General features: G+C 44.8%; 1 protein-coding gene across 1 annotated transcript in view; it reads right to left on the bottom strand.

Annotated features, from left to right (window-relative positions):
• ptprja (protein tyrosine phosphatase receptor type Ja) overlaps positions 1–19966 on the bottom strand; it is a 275279-nt gene that overhangs the window by 111135 nt on the left and 144178 nt on the right. The gene's annotated exons all lie outside the window — the stretch shown is intronic.

Raw genomic sequence — 19966 nt, 5'->3', positions numbered from 1 at the left:
CCGAGACTGCAGGATGGTATGTTGCCTCCCTGGTGCAAGGGTCAAGGATGTCTCGGAGTGGGTGCAGGACATTTTGAAGAGGGAGGGTGAACAGCCAGTTGCTGTGGCGCATAAAGGTACCAACAATATAGGTAAAAAACGGGATGCGGTCCTACAAGACGAATTTAGGGAGCTAGGAGCTAAATTAAAAAGCAGGACTTCAAAAGGTAGTAATCTCAGGATTGCGACCACTGCCACGTGCTAGTCAGAGTAGGAATCGCAGGATAGCTCAGATGAATACGTGGCTTGAGGAGTGGTGCAGAAGGGAGGGGTTCAAATTCCTGGGACATTGGAACGAGTTCTGGGGGAGGTGGGACCAGTACAAACCGGACGGTCTGCACCTGGGCAGGACTGGAACCAATGTACTACAGGGAGTGTTTGCTAGTGCTGTTGGGGAAGGGTTAAACTAATATGGCAGGGGGATGGGAACCTATGCAGGGAGACAGAGGGGAGTAGAATGGGGGCAGAAGCAAAAGATAGAAAGAAGAAAAGTAAAAGTGGAGGGCAGAGAAACCCAAGGCAAAAAGCAAAAAGAGCCACATTAGAGCAAAATTCTAAAGGGGCGAAGGGTGTTAAAAAGATAAGCCTAAAGGCTCTGTGCCTCAATGTGAGGAGTAATCGGAATAAGGTGGACGAATTAACTGCGCAGATAACAGTTAACGGATATGATGTAATTGGCATCACGGAGACATGGCTTCAGGGTGACCAAGGCTGGGAACTCAACATCCAGCGGTATTCAACATTTAGGAAGGATGGACAGAAAGGAAAAGGAGGTGGGATGGCGATGCTAGTTAAAGAGGAAATTAATGCAATAGTAAGGAAGGACATTAAGCTTGGATGATGTGGAATCTGTATGGAGCTACGGAATATCAAAGGGCAGAAAACGCTAGTGGGAGTTGTGTACAGACCACCAAACGGTAGTAGTGAGGTTGGGGACAGCATCAAAGAAATTAAGGATGCGTGCAATAAAGGTACAGCAGTTATCATGGGCGACTTTAATCTACATATTGATTGGGCTAAACGAACTGGTAGCGGTGGAGGAAGATTTCCTGGAATGTATTAGGGATAGCTTTCGAGACCAATATGTCAAGGAACCAACCAGGGAGCTGGCCATCCTAGACTGGGTGATGTGCAATGAGAAAGGACTAATTAGCAATCTTGTTGCATAGAAACATAGAAACATAGAAAATAGGTGCAGGAGTAGGCCATTCGGCCCTTCTAGCCTGCACCGCCATTCAATGAGTTCATGGCTGAACATTCAACTTCAGTACCCCATTCCTGCTTTCTCGCCATACCCCTTGATCCCCCTAGCAGTAAGGACCTCATCTAACTCCTTTTTGAATATATTTAGTGAATTGGCCTCAACAACTTTCTGTGGTAGAGAATTCCACAGGTTCACCACTCTCTGGGTGAAGAAGTTCCTCCGCATCTCGGTCCTAAATGGCTTACCCCTTATCCTTAGACTGTGACCCCTGGTTCTGGACTTCCCCAACATTGGGAACATTCTTCCTGCATCTAACCTGTCTAACCCCGTCAGAATTTTATATGTTTCTATGAGGTCCCCTCTCATTCTTCTGAACTCCAGTGAATACAAGCCCAGTTGATCCAGTCTTTCTTGATAAGTCAGTCCCGCCATCCCGGGAATCAGTCTGGTGAACCTTCGCTGCACTCCCTCAATAGCAAGAATGTCCTTCCTCAGGTTAGGAGACCAAAACTGTACACAATACTCCAGGTGTGGCCTCACCAATGCCCTGTACAACTGTAGCAACACCTCCCTGCCCCTGTACTCAAATCCCCTTGCTATGAAGGCCAACATGCCATTTGCTTTCTTAACCGCCTGCTGCACCTGCATGCCAACCTTCAATGACTGATGTACCATGACACCCAGGTCTCTTTGCACCTCCCCTTTTCCTAATCTGTCACCATTCAGATAATAGTCTGTCTCTCTGTTTTTACCACCAAAGTGGATAACCTCACATTTATCCACATTATACTTCATCTGCCATGCATTTGCCCACTCACCTAACCTATCCAAGTCGCTCTGCAGCCTCACAGCATCCTCCTCGCAGCTCACACTGCCACCCAACTTAGTGTCATCCGCAAATTTGGAGATACTACATTTAATCCCCTCATCTAAATCATTAATGTACAGTGTAAACAGCTGGGGCCCCAGCACAGAACCTTGCGGTACCCCACTAGTCACTGCCTGCCATTCTGAAAAGTACCCATTTACTCCTACTCTTTGCTTCCTGTCTGACAACCAGTTCTCAATCCATGTCAGTACACTACCCCCAATCCCATGTGCTCTAACTTTGCACATCAATCTCTTGTGTGGGACCTTGTCGAACGCCTTCTGAAAGTCCAAATATACCACATCAACTGGTTCTCCCTTATCCACTTTACTGGAAACATCCTCAAAAAATTCCAGAAGATTTGTCAAGCATGATTTCCCTTTCACAAATCCATGCTGACTTGGACCTATCATGTCACCTCTTTCCAAATGCACTGCTATGACATCCTTAATAATTGATTCCATCATTTTACCCACTACCGATGTCAGGCTGACCGGTCTATAATTCCCTGTTTTCTCTCTCCCTCCTTTTTTGCGCGAGGTCCCTTGGGAAAGAGTGACCATAACATGGTAGAATTCTTTATTAAGATGGAGAGTGACACAGTTAATTCAGAGACTAGGGTCCTCAACTTAAGGAAAGGTAACTTCGATGGTTTGAGACGTGAATTGGCTAGAATAGACTGGCAAATAATACATAAAGGGTTGACGGTGGATAGGCAATGGCAGACATTTAAAGATCACATGGATGAACTTCAACAATTGTACATCCCTGTCTGGAGTAGAAATAAAACGGGGAAGGTGGCTCAACCGTGGCTAACAAGGGAAATTAAGGATAGTCTTAAATCCAAGGAAGAGACATATAAATTGACCAGAACAAGCAGCAAACCGGAGGACTGGGAGAATTTTATAATACAGCAGAGGAGGACAAAGGGTTTAATTAGGAGGGAGAAAATAGAGTATGAGAGGAAGCTTGCTGGGAATATAAAAACTGACTGCAAACGCTTCCATAGATATGTGAAGAGAAAAAGATTAGTGAAAACAAACGTAGGTCCCTTGCAGTCAGATTCAGTTGAATTTATAATGGGGAGCAAAGATTTGGCGGACCAGTTAAACAAATACTTTGGTTCTGTCTTCACAAAGGAAGACACAAATAACCTTCCAGAAATACTAGGGGACCGAGGGTCTAGTGAGAAGGAGGAACTGAAGGAAATCCTTATTAGGCGGGAAATCGTGTTCGGGAAATTGATGGGATTAAAGGCTGATAACTCCCAGGGGCCTGATAGTTTGCATCCCAGAGTACTTCAGGAAGTAGCCCTAGAAATAGTGGATGCATTGGTGATCATTTTCCAACAGTATATTGACTCTGGATCGGTTCCTATGGACTGGAGGGTAGCTAATGTAACACCACTTTTTAAGAAAGGAGGGAGAGAGAAAATGGGTAATTATAGACCAGTTAGCCTGACATCAGTAGTGGGGAAAATGTTGGAATCAATTATTAAAGATGAAATAGCAGCATATTTGGAAAGCAGTGACGGGATCGGTCCAAGTCAGCATGGATTTATGAAAGGGAAATCATGCTTGACAAATCTTTAGAATTTTTTGAGGATGGAATTGGTAGAGTGGACAAGGGAGAACCAGTGGATGTGGTGTATTTGGACTTTCAAAAGGCTTTTGACAAGGTTCCATACAAGAGATTGGTGTGCAAAATTAAAGCACGTGGTATTGGGGGTAATGTACTGACGTGGATCGGGAATTGATTGGCAGACAGGAAGCAGAGAGTCGGGATAAACGGGTCCTTTTCAGAACGGCAGGCAGTGACTAGTGGGATGCCGCAGGGCTCAGTGCTGGGACCCCAGCTATTTACAATATACATTAATGATTTGGATGAGGGAATTGAGTGTAATATCTCCAAGTTTGCTGATGACACTAAGCTGGGTGGTGGTGTGAGCTGTGAGGAGGAAGCTAAAAGGTTGCAAGGTGACTTGGACAGGTTAGGTGAGTGGGCAAACACGTGGCAGATGCAGTATAATGTGGATAAATGTGAGGTTATCCACTGGTGGCAAAAACACGAAGGCAGATTATCTGAATGGTGGCAGATTAGGAAAAAAGGAAATGCAACGAGACCTGGGTGTCATGGTACATCAGTCATTAAAAGTTGGCATGCAGGTACAGCAGGCGGTGAAGGCGACAAATTGAATGCTGGCCTTCATAGCTAGGGGATTTGACTATAGGAGCAGGGAGGTCTTACCGCAGTTGTACAGGGCCTTAATGAGGCCTCACCTGGATTAGTTTTGTTGTTCAGTTTTGGTCCCCTAATCTGAGGAAGGACGTTCTTGCTATTGAGGGAGTGCAGCGAAGGTTCACCAGACTGATTCCCGGGATGGCAGGGCTGACATATGAGGAGAGACTGGATCGACTGGGCCTGTATTCACTGGAGTTTAGAAGAATGAGAGGGGATCTCATAGAAACAAATAACATTCTGATGGGACTGGACAGGATAGATGCAGGAAGAATGTTCCCGATGTTGGGGAAGTCCAGAACCAGGGGACACAGTCTAAGGATAAGGGCTAAGCCATTTAGGACTGAGATGAGGAGAAACTTCTTCATTGAGAGTTGTTAACCTGTGGAATTCCATGCCGCAGAGAGTTGTTGATGCCAGTTCATTGGATATATTCAAGAGGAAGTTAGATATGGTCCTTACGGCTAAAGGGATCAAGGGATATGGAGAGAAAGCAGGAAAGGGGTACTGAGGTGAATGATCAGCCATGATCTTGTCAAATGGTGATGCAGGCTCGAGGGGCCGAATGGCCTACTCCTGCATCTATTTTCTATGTTTCATTCAGCCTGTCGAGCCCGTGCCGGCTCTCTGCAAGAGCACCTCAGCCAGTGCAACTCTCTCCGTCCCTTTCCCCGTAGCCCTGCAAATTCTTTTTCTTCAGGTACTTATCCAATTCCTTTTAAAAGCCACGATTGAATCTGCCTCCACCACCCTTTCAGGCCGTGCATTCCAGATCCTAACCACTCGCTGCTTAAAAAAGTTTTTCCTCATGTCGCCTTAGGTTCTTGGGCCAATCACCTTAAATCTGTGTCCTCTGGTGCTCGACCCTACGGCTAATGGCAACAGATTCTCTCTGTCTACTCTGTCTCGAGCCCTCATGATTTTGAACACCTCTATCAAATCCCCTCTCAATATTCTCTGATCCAAGGAGAATAGCCCCAGGTTCTCCAGTCTGGTCACGGTACAGAAGTCCCTCATTCCTGGAACCATTCTTGTAAATATTTTCTGCACCCTCTCTAAGGCCTTTACATCCTTCCTAAATTGCCGTGCCCAAAATTGGACACAATACTCCAGTTGAGGACGAACAAGTGTTTTATACAGGTTCATCATAACTTCTTTGCTCTTGTACGCTATGCCTCTATTTATGATCCCATATGCTTTTTTTAAACTGCTTTCTCAACCTGCCTCACCACCTTCAATGTTTTATGCACATATACCCCCAGGTTTCTCTGTTCATGTACCCCCTGGTTTATATTTCCTCTCATTCTTCCCACCTAAATGTATCACTTCACACTTTTCTGCATTAAATTTCATCTGCTATGTGTCCGCCCATTCCACTGGCCTGTCTATGTCCTCCTGAAGTCTATCACTATCCTCCTCACTGTTCACTATATCCAAGTTTTGTCTCATTTGCAAATTTTGAAAATGTGCCCTGTACATCCAAGTCTTAGTCATTAATATATATCAAGAAAAGCAGTGGTCCCAGTACCGACCCCTGGGGAACACCACTGTATACCTTCCTCCAGTCCGAAAAACAACCGTTCACCACTACTCTCTGTTTCCTGTCACTGAGCCCATTCTGCCACTATCCCTTTTATTCCATGGGCTTCAACTTTGCTGGCAAGCCTATTATGTGGCACTTTATCAAATGCTTTTGGATGTCCATAAGAAGCACCTCGGGACATTTTACGACGTTAAAGGCACTATATAAATACAAGTTGTTGTTGTCCATGTATACCACATCAACCGCATTGCCCTCATCAACCCTCTCTGTTACCTCATCAAAAAAGTCAATCAAGTTAATAAGCACAAGTTGCCTTTAACAAATTCATGCTGGCTTTCATTAATTAATCCACACTTGTCCCAACTGCTATTAATTCTGTCTCGGATTATTGTTTCTGAAAGCTTCCCCACTGCTCAAGTTAAACTGACTGGGTCTGTAGTTGCTGGGTTTATCCTTGCACCCTTTTTTGAACAAAGGTGTAACATTTATATGTAACATCTATATGCCTAGATTTAAGAAATAATAGAGGCGCCATTACTCTACTAGGTGTATTCTATAGACCACCAAATCGTGGGAAAGCTATGGAGGAGCAGATTTACAGAGAAATTACAGAGAGGTGCAAGAACTATAGAGTAGAGTAGTGATAATAGGGGACTTCCAACTATCCTAATATACACTGGGATTGTAATAGTGTAAAGGGCAGAGAAGGGGAAGAATTTTTGAAGTGTGTTCAGGAGAATTTTCTTGATCAGAACGTTTCTGCCCCGATGAGGGAGGGGACATTGCTGGATCTGCTTCTGGGGAATGTGGTGGAACAAGTCGAGCAAGTGTCAGTAGGGGAACATTTAGGGAACAGTGATCATAGTATCATAAAGTTCAGATTAGCTATGGAAAAGGACAGGGAGCAATCTAGAGTAAAAATGTTTAGCTGGGGGAAGGGATGTGGCCCGGGTAAATTGGAATCAAAGATTGGCAGGCAAATCTGTAATGGAACAATGGGCTGCCTTTAAAAAGGAAATAGTTCAGGTGCAGTCGAGGCGGGCATGGGAGTGGGACTTGCTGAGAGTCAGCACTGGCTCGATGGGCCGAATGGCCTTCTTCCGTGCTGTAACCATTCTATGATATGCAATTCACCAGTCCTCTGGCACCAATCTCCCCCCGACCCCGTATCCAAGGAGGATTGGAAGATTATGGCCAGTGCCTCTGTAATTTCCACCTTTACTTCCCTCACATCCTTATCTACTTTAAGTACAGACAGCCTTTCTAGTACCTCCTCTTCATCAATTTTTTCCCCATCCAGTCGATCAACAACCTCCTCTTTCACTATGACTTTTGCTGCATCTTCTTCCTTGGTAAAGACAGATGCAAAGTACTAATTTAGTACCTCAGCCATGCCCGCTGCCTCCATGCGCGGGTATCCATTTTAGTTCCTAATCGGCCCCACCCCTCCTCTTACCACCAATTTACTATTTGCCTATAGAAGACTTTTGGATATCCTTTTATGTTGGCTGCCATTCTATTCTCATACCCTCTTTTTGCCGCTCTTATTTCTTTTTTCACTTCCCTTCTGAACTTTCTACATTCAGCCTGATTCTCATTTGTATTCTCAACCTGACATCTGTCCTGCGCCCCTTTTTCCTGCTTCAGCTTGCTCTCTATCTCTTTCGTCATCCAGGGAACTCTGGCTTTCATTGCCCTGCCTTTCCCCCTCGTGGGAATGTACCTCAACTGTACCCCAACCATCTCCTCTTTAAAGGCAGCCCATTGTTCAATTACAGATTTGCCTGCCAATCTTTGATTCCAGTTTTACCCAGGCCAGACTGTTCTCAACCCACTGAAATTGGCCTTGCTCCAATTAATTATTTTTACTCTAGATCGCTCCCTGTCCTTTGCCATAGCTAGTCTAAACCTTATGACACTATGATCACTGTTCCTTAAATGTTCCCCTACTGACATTTGCTCTACTTGAACCATCTCATTTCCTAAAAACAGTTCCAGCAATGTCTCCTTCATTGGGCCAGAGGCAGAATGATCAAGAAAGTTCTCCTGAACATACTTCAGAAATTCTTCCCTGTCTCTGCCCTTTACAATTTCACTATCGCAGTCGATATTAGGATAATAGAAGTCCCCCATTATCACTACTCTTTAGTTCTTGCACCTCTCTGTAATTTCCAGTGCAATACCATCAACTAAACACATCTTCCCCTTCAGTATTCCGAAGGGACCGTTTCTTCCGCGACACCCTGATCCACTCTTCAATCATCCCCAACATTCGCTCCCCTTCCCACGGCACCTTCCCGTGCAACCAACCTTTCAGCTGCTCTCTTTCACTGTCCAGGGCCCCAAACATTCCTTCCAGGTGAAACAGCGATTTACTTGTACTTCTTTCAATTTAGTATACTGTATTCGCTGCTCACGATGCGGTCTCCTCTACATTGGGGAGACCAAATGCAGATTGGGTGACTGCTTTGCGGAACACCTCCGTTCAGTCCACAAGTGTGACCCTGAGCTTTCGGCCGCTTGCCATTTTAACTCTCCACCCCACGCCCACTCTGACCTCTCTGTCCTTGGCCTCCTACGCTGTTCTAATGAAGCTCGAGCAACAGCACCATATCTTTCAATCAGGCACATAACAACCTTCCAAAACAATTTCAGATCATAACCACTGCTCCAATTTTTTTTGGAGAACAGATGTTGGTAATGGTTCTGCTGTTGCCATTTATAGCTCAGCGAAACTTAGCTTTTATTTCTTTACTTGTCCCATGACCATCCCCCTTTGCCTTTCACCATCATCTTTTGTTATTTAAGCATTCCTGCCATCCGCCCCATCACAGGCCTTCCCTTTTGTTCTTTCCTTCCCTCCCCCCACTTTCCCTGCATCTGTACTTGCTTAAAACCTGTTGTTGTGTCTCAAACATCTTCCCGTTCTGACTAAAGCTCATTGAGCTGAAACGGTAACTCGGTTTCTCTCTCCACAGATGCTGTCTGACCTGCTGAATATTTACAGCCATTTCTATTTATGCGTTGCAGCAAACTTAGCAGCAAGATCCCACAAACAGAAAATGACAAGTTAATCTGGCCAGGATACTGGAAGAACTTCCTGCTGTTCTTTGGACAAATACCATGTCCGCCTGAATAGGCAGATAGCAGCTCCAGCAATGCCTCTCCACTGCACAAAGTCAGATTAAATGATGTGCTCAAGCACTTTAGTGGGGCTTGAAGGGACAACGTTCTGAATGAAGTGAGCCAAGCTGAAACAAAAGACACATTTGAACAATGTAACCATCACATTTAGTTATGGAGTTCCAACACATATCCACATTGCACCCAAGTGAGGTTCTTAGTTTTCCTTGAAGCCGATTCTGGTTGAGACATCTTGCTGCAATATCAACGAGAATAAGAACGTTGATAGTTAATGGTGCATGAAGCACAAAAAGTTTGTGGGGGGCATATCTCGACAGCTGGCCACCATGACCGAGTACATTCCACGCATGGCAGAGGTCCTGGATGCGATAGCCAGGAACACTGCTGCCAAAAGCCTCCTAGTGGTCCCCGAGCGCGGCACTCCACCCCTAGGTGCCGCAGCACTACTGCGAACGACAGATGAGAGAAAGGACCAAGATCCTGCTTCTGCGTCAGAGAATGTTGCCCCTTCGGCACCCCCCGCTCACATACCCATCCAACCAACGCACGTGCCTTCATCCGCCCCAATGAGGCATCGCCTGAGGAGTTCCTCGGCCAGGCGCTGTGGAGTGATGAGGGGAAGGGGTAAAGGTGGGGAGAATAAGGGGAGCGGGGAAGGAAAATGAGGTGCATGTCCGCAGGTGATGGCTGTGTTATATTTCCATCTGGGTGTATGCAATTTGTTGTAATGTATGGGAGCTGGGGATCACGCTCCTGCTTTGCCTTTGTATTCTGTGTTGCTGGACATGTTGAACATGTGATTTATGTCAATGGTGGAAAAGGTGGGGCGTGGGCGGGGATCGTGTGTTATTGGCTGCGATACTTATGATTTCAGACCAATGTTGTATTAAATTTTTGTTATTGTACATAACCTTATTGCACATTGTCTCAGATAGCTGGACCATTACACAATGGTGATTCCTTACCATGAAAGGATTAAATACAACTTAACATCAATCAACATAAACTTTAACTGACACCTAAGTGATGGGCTGCACACACACAGCAGTGTGTCAGCGTTGTCACTCACATCAGCGCTCTTTCAGGCAAATTGTTCAGATAGCACTTCCTCACGCAAGAGAGGGATTTAACAAATGCCAGCCACACTGCTGGCGTTCATTCCGGTTCGTTCCACTTTCTGTGGGCGGTATTTGGGCGAGCGATATTGTGGGCGAAATGTACGCGAGGTGATGAAATTGACGATGGCCGATCTCCATGGCAGCTAGTTTGCGTAAATATGCTCTTTATGACAAAAAACAGTGGGCGGGCATTAATATTGAATCCCGGCATTAATTCCGTGCGGAAAGTAACGCTGGACGATATTATGGGCGTTGATTTCGCCCCAAAAAAGTGGGCAGGCGGTAATATTTTTTCCCGCCGTTAGGCACATGGGGAAAGTAACGCTCGCCGATAAGTTGCCTAAAAATGCCCGGGAATTTCCAGAAGATCACTCGGATGCTGAATTCCTTGAAGTACCTACCTTTAGCAAGAGGTGAGGTCTGTCGAAATTGAACCAGCTCCAGCTCTCGCTTGAAGGAATTCTGTGAGTCGGCGTCCACTGCACGAGACAGCAGCCCGTTCCAGAGGTGCATGATTCTCTGGGAAAAGTACCACCTCCTGACATCTAACCTAGATCTGGCCTTACACAGCTTCAAATTGTGAGCCCCGAGTCCTCCCTTACCTGTTTAATTGCAACAGTCAACTGGAACACAATCTATTCCATTCATCACCGAATAAACCTCAATCAGATCACCCAAATTCTATGCTTACAGCCCCCTCTTTTAGCCTTGCTTAATAACTAAGGTGTGTTATACTGGAAATTAGTCTTATGGCCCTGCACTGCACCCGTCCCACTATCTTCTCTCCTCGTACCTCTGCTACTACCCCAATGGATTCCCATGTCAAAGCAATATCCACTCACCAACCATATTTTGACACCACAGCCTGCCAAGTCAGATACATTAGTCTATCCCATTGCAAATACCACATTTCTCAACAATGTTACATGTACACACAATATGCACCTCTTCTATCTGAGAGCTTGCCAATAAACAGAATAAACTGTACAGCTGTCAGCAACAGAGTTCACTAAGGTTTCTACTAATGCCAATCTTGCACCTTCCAAAAACCATTTGAGCCATTCCACAGACAGTTCAGGTTCTCAATTCCTTTGGAGCAGACCATTTGTTGGCTGTATCCATCCAGGCACACAGTCCATTAAGATAGAGTTCCACAGCAGAAATGGTGTCACTTACTTGTGAATTGGTTTATAACTACAGCTTCACTCTTCACATCACCAGAAACAATGGTAGTCACAGAGATGGTATAGTTGGTTCCAGCTTCCAAGTCAGTTATTGTGGTGGAATTTGTACGTTCAATGACAGAGCCATTTCCATTAGAAGAACTGTATATAATGCTAAAGTTGTATTGAGTGACATTCATGCCTGTCGGTTTCCCCAAGCTCAGAGAGATTGAACTGTTGGTAAAGCTGGTCACTGTAATAGCTCCAGGCTTGGAAGGAACTGTTAGAGGAAAGTTACACACAGAACACAATGATACTGAACGGAATACTTCAAAACCATCCAAGTTGTGGGTCAGGGTCAAATCACCAAATGTTCCCAACTGACAAATGGATGCAAAAGCAATTTGCCCACTTTGGAGATATAAATATCCAAGGGGTTAGCGAATCAGCATTAAACTGAAGAAAGAACCAAGGTGCTCATTCTTTTGAATATATATCAATCATCAACAGCTTCCCCAAACCCTCCAATAATGCCGAGGCTGGGCAGCTCTGCACATGGTGTTCACAGCAATGTGCAGGATGGGCACAAACAGCAAGAACTTACTGTCCTTTGGTGTTGACATAAGTGCTATCACTTCAGCACCAGCCCATCGTCTTCATCAATAAACCAGCAGCTACACACATTTGTGACAGATTTTTCCAATCCCCTCCCCGTTACAGGGATTCTCCCCATTACGCTCCTTTACTGGGAGAGCTGACAAGCTGCAAACAAATGAGTTTGACAAAGGTGAATTGAATCTGATGAATGTTGTTCTCCATGGTGCTATGGATTCTGCATGCATCACAGGAGTTACATAGAAAATAGGTGCAGGTGCAGGCCATTCGGCCCTTTGAGTCAGCAGCACCATTCAATGTGATCATGGCTGATCATGGAATGTCAGTATCCCACTCCTGCCTTCTCTCCATACACCCTGATCCCTTTAGCCATAAAGGCCACATCTAACTCACTTTTGAATATATCCAACGAACTGGACTCAACAACATTATGTGGTAGAGAATTCCATAGGTTCACAATCCTCTGGATGAGTTAATCCAGGCTGGCATTCATTGTGTGGCATGATGTACGAATTCCATTTCACATCCGAGACCTCGGTCAGTTCTACACACCATGTTCTGTTGCTGATTCGTACAGAAGCCCTGGTCACATGCAAAACAGCTCGTCTGGTTAGCTCAGGAATCAAAATCCTAAAATCCTTCACATGCAGCCTTTGCGGTACCAGAGCAGATCGGCAAGATGGTTCTTGGTACACGCAAGATGCACTTCGTGCAAGATTTCATTCCCTTGACCTTACCATTAGGAAAGACTCATTTGTTTTCGTAGCGAATTCCTTTAGCCTACGACCCAAATTGGCTGGTCCAGTTAAGTTTCTGAATTTAGACCCTTTCTACCTACTAACATAAAAGACATCCAACATTATTTGGATCTCAGTTCTAGATGACATCAGTCACATGAATTTTCAACATGATGTTTTCATTCTGTTCAGGGGTATCCTGTTATTTAGGATTGAGTAAGAAGAGAATCTCTCCAGTTTTACCCATCTATCATAGGAGGCGGCCATTCGGTCCATCGTGTCTCAGCCGGCTCTTTGGTACAGCTATCCAACTCGTTCCCCACAGCCCTGCAACTTTTTCCGCTTTAAATATTTAGTCACTTTTCCTTTTCAAACTTACTACTGAATCTGCTTCCACCACTCTCAGGCAGTGCATTCCAGATCTGAGTATTCAAAGATTCCTCATGTTGCCTCTGGTTCTTTTGCAAATCGCAAGAAATCTGTGTCCCTCTGGTTACCGGCACTTCTGTCACTGGAAAGTGTTTCTGCTTATTTACTCTATCAAGACCATTCATGATTTTGAACACCTCGATCAAATGTCCTCTTAACCTTCTCTGTTTTAAGGAGAACAACGCTGGCTTCTCCAGTCTCTACACATAATGGACAGCCCTCACCCCTGGTACCATTCTAGGATAGCCTTCCTAAAGTGGGGTACCCACAACTGAACACAATACTGCAGCCTGTGATTTATAAAATCAGGGTCATGGAGGAATTCTCATGAAACCAAAGTCCACACTGAGCCCTACTCCTACCTGTAGTATGAGAGACGTTGACCGAATCAGCTGGTGTACGATCTGGCGCTAGTGTGAACACACTGAATGCGTATCTGGTTCCAGGGTTCAGTTGTGCCACGGTAATGGTGTCCTCAACAACAATGTGATCTGAAGACGGATCTCCCCTTGTCTCCACCCTGTAGCTGTACCCAAGCTTGTGGTCGATTGGACGGTCCCAGCTCAGAGTAACTGAAGTTGTGTTTTGATTCAACACTCTTACATTGGTCACAGGATTTGGTTCTGCAAATATTAATCAGATGGTGGGAACAATATCAATCTCACACTGCCTCATGGTCCACTGCTGTTGATGATCCATGATAACCTGTGCAGAGTCAGCCCATATCATTCCAATTCCTTTGCACGAGGCAGTCACTGCCAATCACAACCATCATGACACAACTGTGATTACTTCAATGCTAACCGAGCAAGCTGCTTTGTAACAATGCAGCCACTTTCAACCGCCCTCGACTTCCCTTGTGTACTCTTCCCTCAGTACTAAACGATCAATCATAACTGAGAATCATGAATGATACTATACAAGCCAATAAAGGTCAACAACTTGTCTGGTTGGTCAATTGACTTATTCAGGGTTGACTCCTCAATGTCAACCTCAACAAACAGGTGACCAGCCCTTCACGTATTCCTGATCACACTTTAGATGCTCATTGTCAGTGGACTAGCTCCTGTAGAAAACCTTGTCTGCCGCCCCACAAAAATGTTTCAGACATTTCTCAACAACCAAGTCCTTCCACTAGGAGAGCTGGCAAACAGTGAATATATTTATCTGACCACTCTATCTATAAAATATTTTACAGAATTTTGACCATCACTGGTAAATAGTTCCATCGATTAATTGATGTGTCGTTCTGTAATTTCAAACTCCGATTTTAAATGTGGTTCACTGATACATTCTGAAGGAGCACTTTCTCCTCTGCACTCTGCCCCGAACTCTGGAAACCCCCTTCAAACTACTGCACCTCGTTGTTTCCTTCCCTTCAGTTTCCATGCGTTCAAATCTCAAAGGATGGTTTCCAATTAAAAACAAGGGCATACAAAGTGGCCAAATGAGTGGGAGGACAGAAGATTGGGAAGCTTTTAAAAGCTAGGAAAGAATGACTAAAAAAAATGATTAAGAAAGGGAAGATAGACTATGAAAGTAAACTAGCAGAAAATATATAAACAGATAGCAAAAGTTTCTATAGGTATATAAAAAGGAAAAGGTTGGCTAAAGTAAATGTTGGTCCCTTCGAGGAAGAGATCGAGGAATTAGTGATGGGGAACATGGAGATGGCAGAAACTCTGAACAAATATTTTGTATCAGTCTTCCTGATAAAGGACACTAAAAATATCCCAATAGTGGATAGTCAAGGTGCTATGGGGGGAGGAACTTAATACAATCACAATCACTAAGGAGGTGGTACTCAGTAAGATAATGGGACTTAAGGCAGATAAATCCCCTGGATCTGATGGCTTGTATCCTAGGTTCTTAAGAGAAGTAGCGGCAGGGATTGTGGATGCATTGGTTGTAATTTACCAAAATTCCCTGGATTCTGGGGAGGTCTCAGCAGATTGGAAAACTGCAAAAGTAATGCCCCTATTTAAAAAAGGAGGCAGACAAAAAGTAGGAAACTATAGACCAGTTAGCCTAGCATCTGTGGTTGGGAAAATGTTCGAGTCCATTATTAAAGAAGCAGTAGCAGGACATTTGGAAAAGCAAAATTCGGTCAGGCAGAGTCAGCATGGATTTATGAAGGGGAAGTCATGTTTGACAAATTTGCTGGAATTCTTTGAGAATGTAATGAACAGGGTGGATAAAGGGGAACCAGTGGATGTGGTGTATTTGGAGGTCCAAAAGGCATTTGACAAGGTGCCACATTAAAGGTTACTGCACAAGATAAAAGTTCACGGGGTTGGGGGTAATATATTAGCATGGATAGAAAACAGAGAGTCAGGATAAATGGTTCATTCTCTGGTTGGCAACCAGTAATTGTAGGGGGCCGCAGGGATCAGTGCTGGGACCCTAACTATTTACAATCTAGATAAACAACTTGGAAGAAGGGACTGAGTGTAACGTATCCAAGTTTATTGACGATACAAAGATGGGAGGAAAAGCAATGTGAGAGGAGGACACAAAAAATCTGCAAAAGGACACAAAGAGGCTAAGTGAGTGGGCAAAAATTTGGCATATAGAGTATAATGTTGGAAAGTGTGAGGTCATGCACTTTGGCAGAAAAAAAATCAAAGAGCAAGTTATTATTTAATTGGAGAAAAATTGCAGAGTGTTGCAGTACAGCGGGTACTTGTGCATGAAACACAAAAGGTACAGCAAGTGATCAGGAAGGCCAATGGAATCTTGGCCTTTATTGCAAAGGGGATGGAATATAAAAGCAAGGAAGTCTTGCGACAATTATAGAGGGTATTGGTGAGGCCACACCTGGAATACTGCGTGCAGTTTTGGTTTCCATATTTAAGAAAGGATATACTTGCTTTAGAGGCAGTTCAGAGAAGGTTCACTAGGTTGATTCCGGAAATGAGGAGGTTGTCTTAAGAGGAAAGGTTGAGTAAGTTGGGCTTCTACTCACTGAAGTTCAGATGAATGAGAGATGATCTTATCGAAACGTATAAGATTATTAGGGGGCTTGACAAGGTGGATGCAGAGAGAATGTTTCCACTGATAGGGGAGACTAGAACTAGAGGGCATGATCTCAGAATAAGGGGCGCCCATTTAAAACTGAGATGAGGATGAATTTCTTCTCTCTGAGGGTTGTAAATCTGTGGAATTCGCTGCCTCAGAGAGCTGTGGAAGCTGGGTCATTGAATAAATTTGACAGAAATTGACAGTTTCTTAACCGATAAGGGAATAAGGAATAATGGAGAGTGGGTGGGGAAGTGGAGCTGAGTCCATGATCGGATCAGCCTTGATCGTATTGAATGGTGGATCAGGCCTACTCCTGTTCCTATTTCATATGTTCTTAAAGACCTCTTTAAGACCCTCCTCTGAGCATTGTTTTGCATCCATTGAAATATTTTCCCTTTAGCCACTCGTGCCAGTCTCTGTCACAAATGAGACAGATAGGCGTTGAGGGAAGGGGAGGGTGGGACAGGTTTGCCGCACGCTCCTTCCGCTGCCTGTGCATGCTTTCAGCATGCTCTCGGCTATGAGACACGAGGTGCTCAGCGCCCTCCCAGATGCTCTTCCTCCACTTAGGGTGGTCTTTGGCCAGGGATTCCCACATGTCAGTGGGGATGTTGCACTTTATCAAGGAGGGTTTGAGGGTGTCCTTGAAACATTTCCTCTGCCCACCTTGGGCTCGCTTGCCATGTAGGAATTCCGACTATAGCGCTGGCTTTGGGAGTCTCGTGTCGGGCATGCGGACAATATGGCCTGCCCAACGGAGCTGGTCGAGTGTGGTTAGTGCTTCGATGCTGGGGATGTTGGCCTGACTGAACACTGACGTTGGTGCGTCTGTCCTTCCAGGGGATTTGCAGGATCTTGCGGAGACAGCCACACAGCACTGCCTGCCAGTCATCAAAATCCATGGCATGACCTTGGACAACATGGACCTCAGTCCATACCTTGGGAGCCTACTATCAGCAAAGGTAGACATCGATGACAAGATCCAACACCCACTCCAGTACGCCAACGCAGCCTTTGGTCGCCTGAGACAAAGAGTGTTCGAAGGCCAAGACCTCAAATCTGGCACCATGCTTATGGTCTACAGGTCAGCAGTGATATCCTCCCTCCTATATGGCTCAAAGACGTGGACCATATTCAGTAGTCACCTCAAAGCGCTGCATAAATACCTTTTCTACCACAACAATGGCTACCCATGTCAAAGAAATGTCCACTCACCAACCATATTTTGACACCATAGCCTGCCAAATCAAATACATTAGTCGATCCCATTTCAAAGTACCACATTTCTCAACAATGTTACATGTACACAAAATATTCAGCACTTCTATCTAAGAGGTTGCCAATAAACCAGAGACACTGCACAGCTGTCAGTAACAGAGTTCACCAAGGTTTCGAACAATGCCAATCTTGCACTTTCCAAAAACCTCTCATCAAACCATTTGAGCCATTCCACAGACAGTTCGGGTTCTCAATTCCTTTGGAGCCGACCATTTGTTGGCTGTATCCATCCAGGCACACAGTCCATTAAGATAGAGTTCCACAGCAGAAATGGGGTCACTTACTTGTGAATTGGTTTATAACTACAGCTTCACTCTTCACATCACCAGAAACAATGGTAGTCACAGAGATGGTATAGTTGGTTCCAGCTTCCAAGTCAGTTATTGTGGTGGAATTTGTACGTTCAATGACAGAGCCATTTCCATTAGAAGAACTGTATATAATGCTAAAGTTGTATTGAGCGACATTCATGCCTGTCGGTTTCCCCAAGCTCAGAGAGATTGAACTGTTGGTAATGCTGGTCACTGTAATAGCTCCAGGCTTGGAAGGAACTGTTAGAGGAAAGTTATACACAGAACACAATGATACTGAACGGTATACTTCAAAACCATCCAAGTTGTGGGTCAGGGTCAAATCACCAAATGTTCCCAACTGACAAATGGATGCAAAAGCAATTTGCCCACTTTGGAGATATAAATATCCAAGGGGTTAGCGAATCAGCATTAAACTGAAGAAAGAACCAAGGTGCTCATTCTTTTGAATATATATCAATCATTAACAGCTTCCCCAAACCCTCCAATAATGCCGAGGCTGGGCAGCTCTGCACATGGTGTTCACAGCAATGTGCAGGATGGGCACAAACAGCAAGAACTTACTGTCCTTTGGTGTTGACATAAGTGCTATCACTTCAGCACCAGCCCATCATCTTCATCAATAAACCAGCAGCTACACACATTTGTGACAGATTTTTCCAATCCCCTCCCCGTTACAGGGATTCTCCCCATTACGCTCCTTTACTGGGAGAACTGACAAGCTGCAAACAAATGAGTTTGACAAAGGTGAATTGAATCTGATGAATGTTGTTCTCCATGGTGCTATGGATTCTGCATGCATCACAGGAGTTACATAGAAAATAGGTGCAGGTGCAGGCCATTCGGCCCTTCGAGCCAGCAGCACCATTCAATGTGATCATGGCTGATCATGGAACGTCAGTATCCCACTCCTGCCTTCTCTCCATACATCCTGATCCCTTGAGCCATAAAGGCCGCATCTAACTCCCTTTTGAATATATCCAACGAACTGGACTCAACAACATTATGTGGTAGAGAATTCCATAGGTTCACAATTCTCTGGGTGAGTTAATCCAGGCTTGCATTCATTGTATGGCATGATGTACGAATTCCATTTCACATTCGAGACCTCGGTCAGTTCAACACAACGTGTTCTGTTGCTGATTCGTACAGAAGCCCTGGTCACATGCAAAACAGCTCGTCTGGTTAGCTCAGGAATCAAAATCCTAAAATCCTTCACATGCAGCCTTTGCGGTACAAGAGCGGATTGGCAAGATGGTTCTTGGTACACGCAAGATGCTCTTCGTGCAAGATTTCATTCCCTTGAGCTTCCCATTAGGAAAGACTCATTTGTTTTCTTAGCGAATTCCTTTGGCCTACGACCCAATTTGGCTGGTCCAGTTAAGTTTCTGAATTTAGACCCTTTCTACCTACTAACATAAAAGACATCCAACATTATTTGGATCTCAGTTCTAGATGACATCAGTGACATGAATTTTCAACATGATGTTTTCATTCTGTTCAGGGGTATCCTGTTATTTAGGATTGAGTAAGAAGAGAATCTCTCCAGTTTTACCCATCTATCATAGGAGGCGGCCATTCGGTCCATCGTGTCTCAGCCGGCTCTTTGGTGCAGCTATCCAACTCGTTCCCCACAGCCCTGCAACTTTTTCCGCTTTAAATATTTAGTCACTTTTCCTTTTCAAACTTACTACTGAATCTGCTTCCACCACTCTCAGGCAGTGCATTCCAGATCTGAGTATTCAAAGATTCCTCATGTTGCCTCTGGTCCTTTTGCAAATCGCAAGAAATCTGTGTCCCTCTGGTTACCGGCACTTCTGTCACTGGAAAGTGTTTCTGCTTATTTACTCTATCAAGACCATTCATGATTTTGAACACCTCGATCAAATGTCCTCTTAACCTTCTCTGTTCTAAGGAGAACAACGCTGGCTTCTCCAGTCTCTACACATAATGGACAGCCCTCACCCCTGGTACCATTCTAGGATAGCCTTCCTAAAGTGGGGTACCCACAATTGAACACAATACTGCAGCCTGTGATTTATAAAATCAGGGTCATGGAGGAATTCTCATGAAACCAAAGTCCACACTGAGCCCTACTCCTACCTGTAGTATGAGAGACGTTGACCGAATCAGCTGGTGTACGATCTGGCGCTAGTGTGAACACACTGAATGCGTATCTGGTTCCAGGGTTCAGTTGTGCCACGGTAATGGTGTCCTCAACAACAATGTGATCTGAAGGCGGATCTCCCCTTGTCTCC

Source organism: Pristiophorus japonicus, chromosome 14 (assembly GCF_044704955.1).
Source record: "Pristiophorus japonicus isolate sPriJap1 chromosome 14, sPriJap1.hap1, whole genome shotgun sequence".
Classification (NCBI taxonomy): domain Eukaryota; kingdom Metazoa; phylum Chordata; class Chondrichthyes; family Pristiophoridae; genus Pristiophorus; species Pristiophorus japonicus.
Note: the sequence above shows the minus strand (reverse complement) of the source record. Positions and strands in the feature narration are given on the sequence as shown.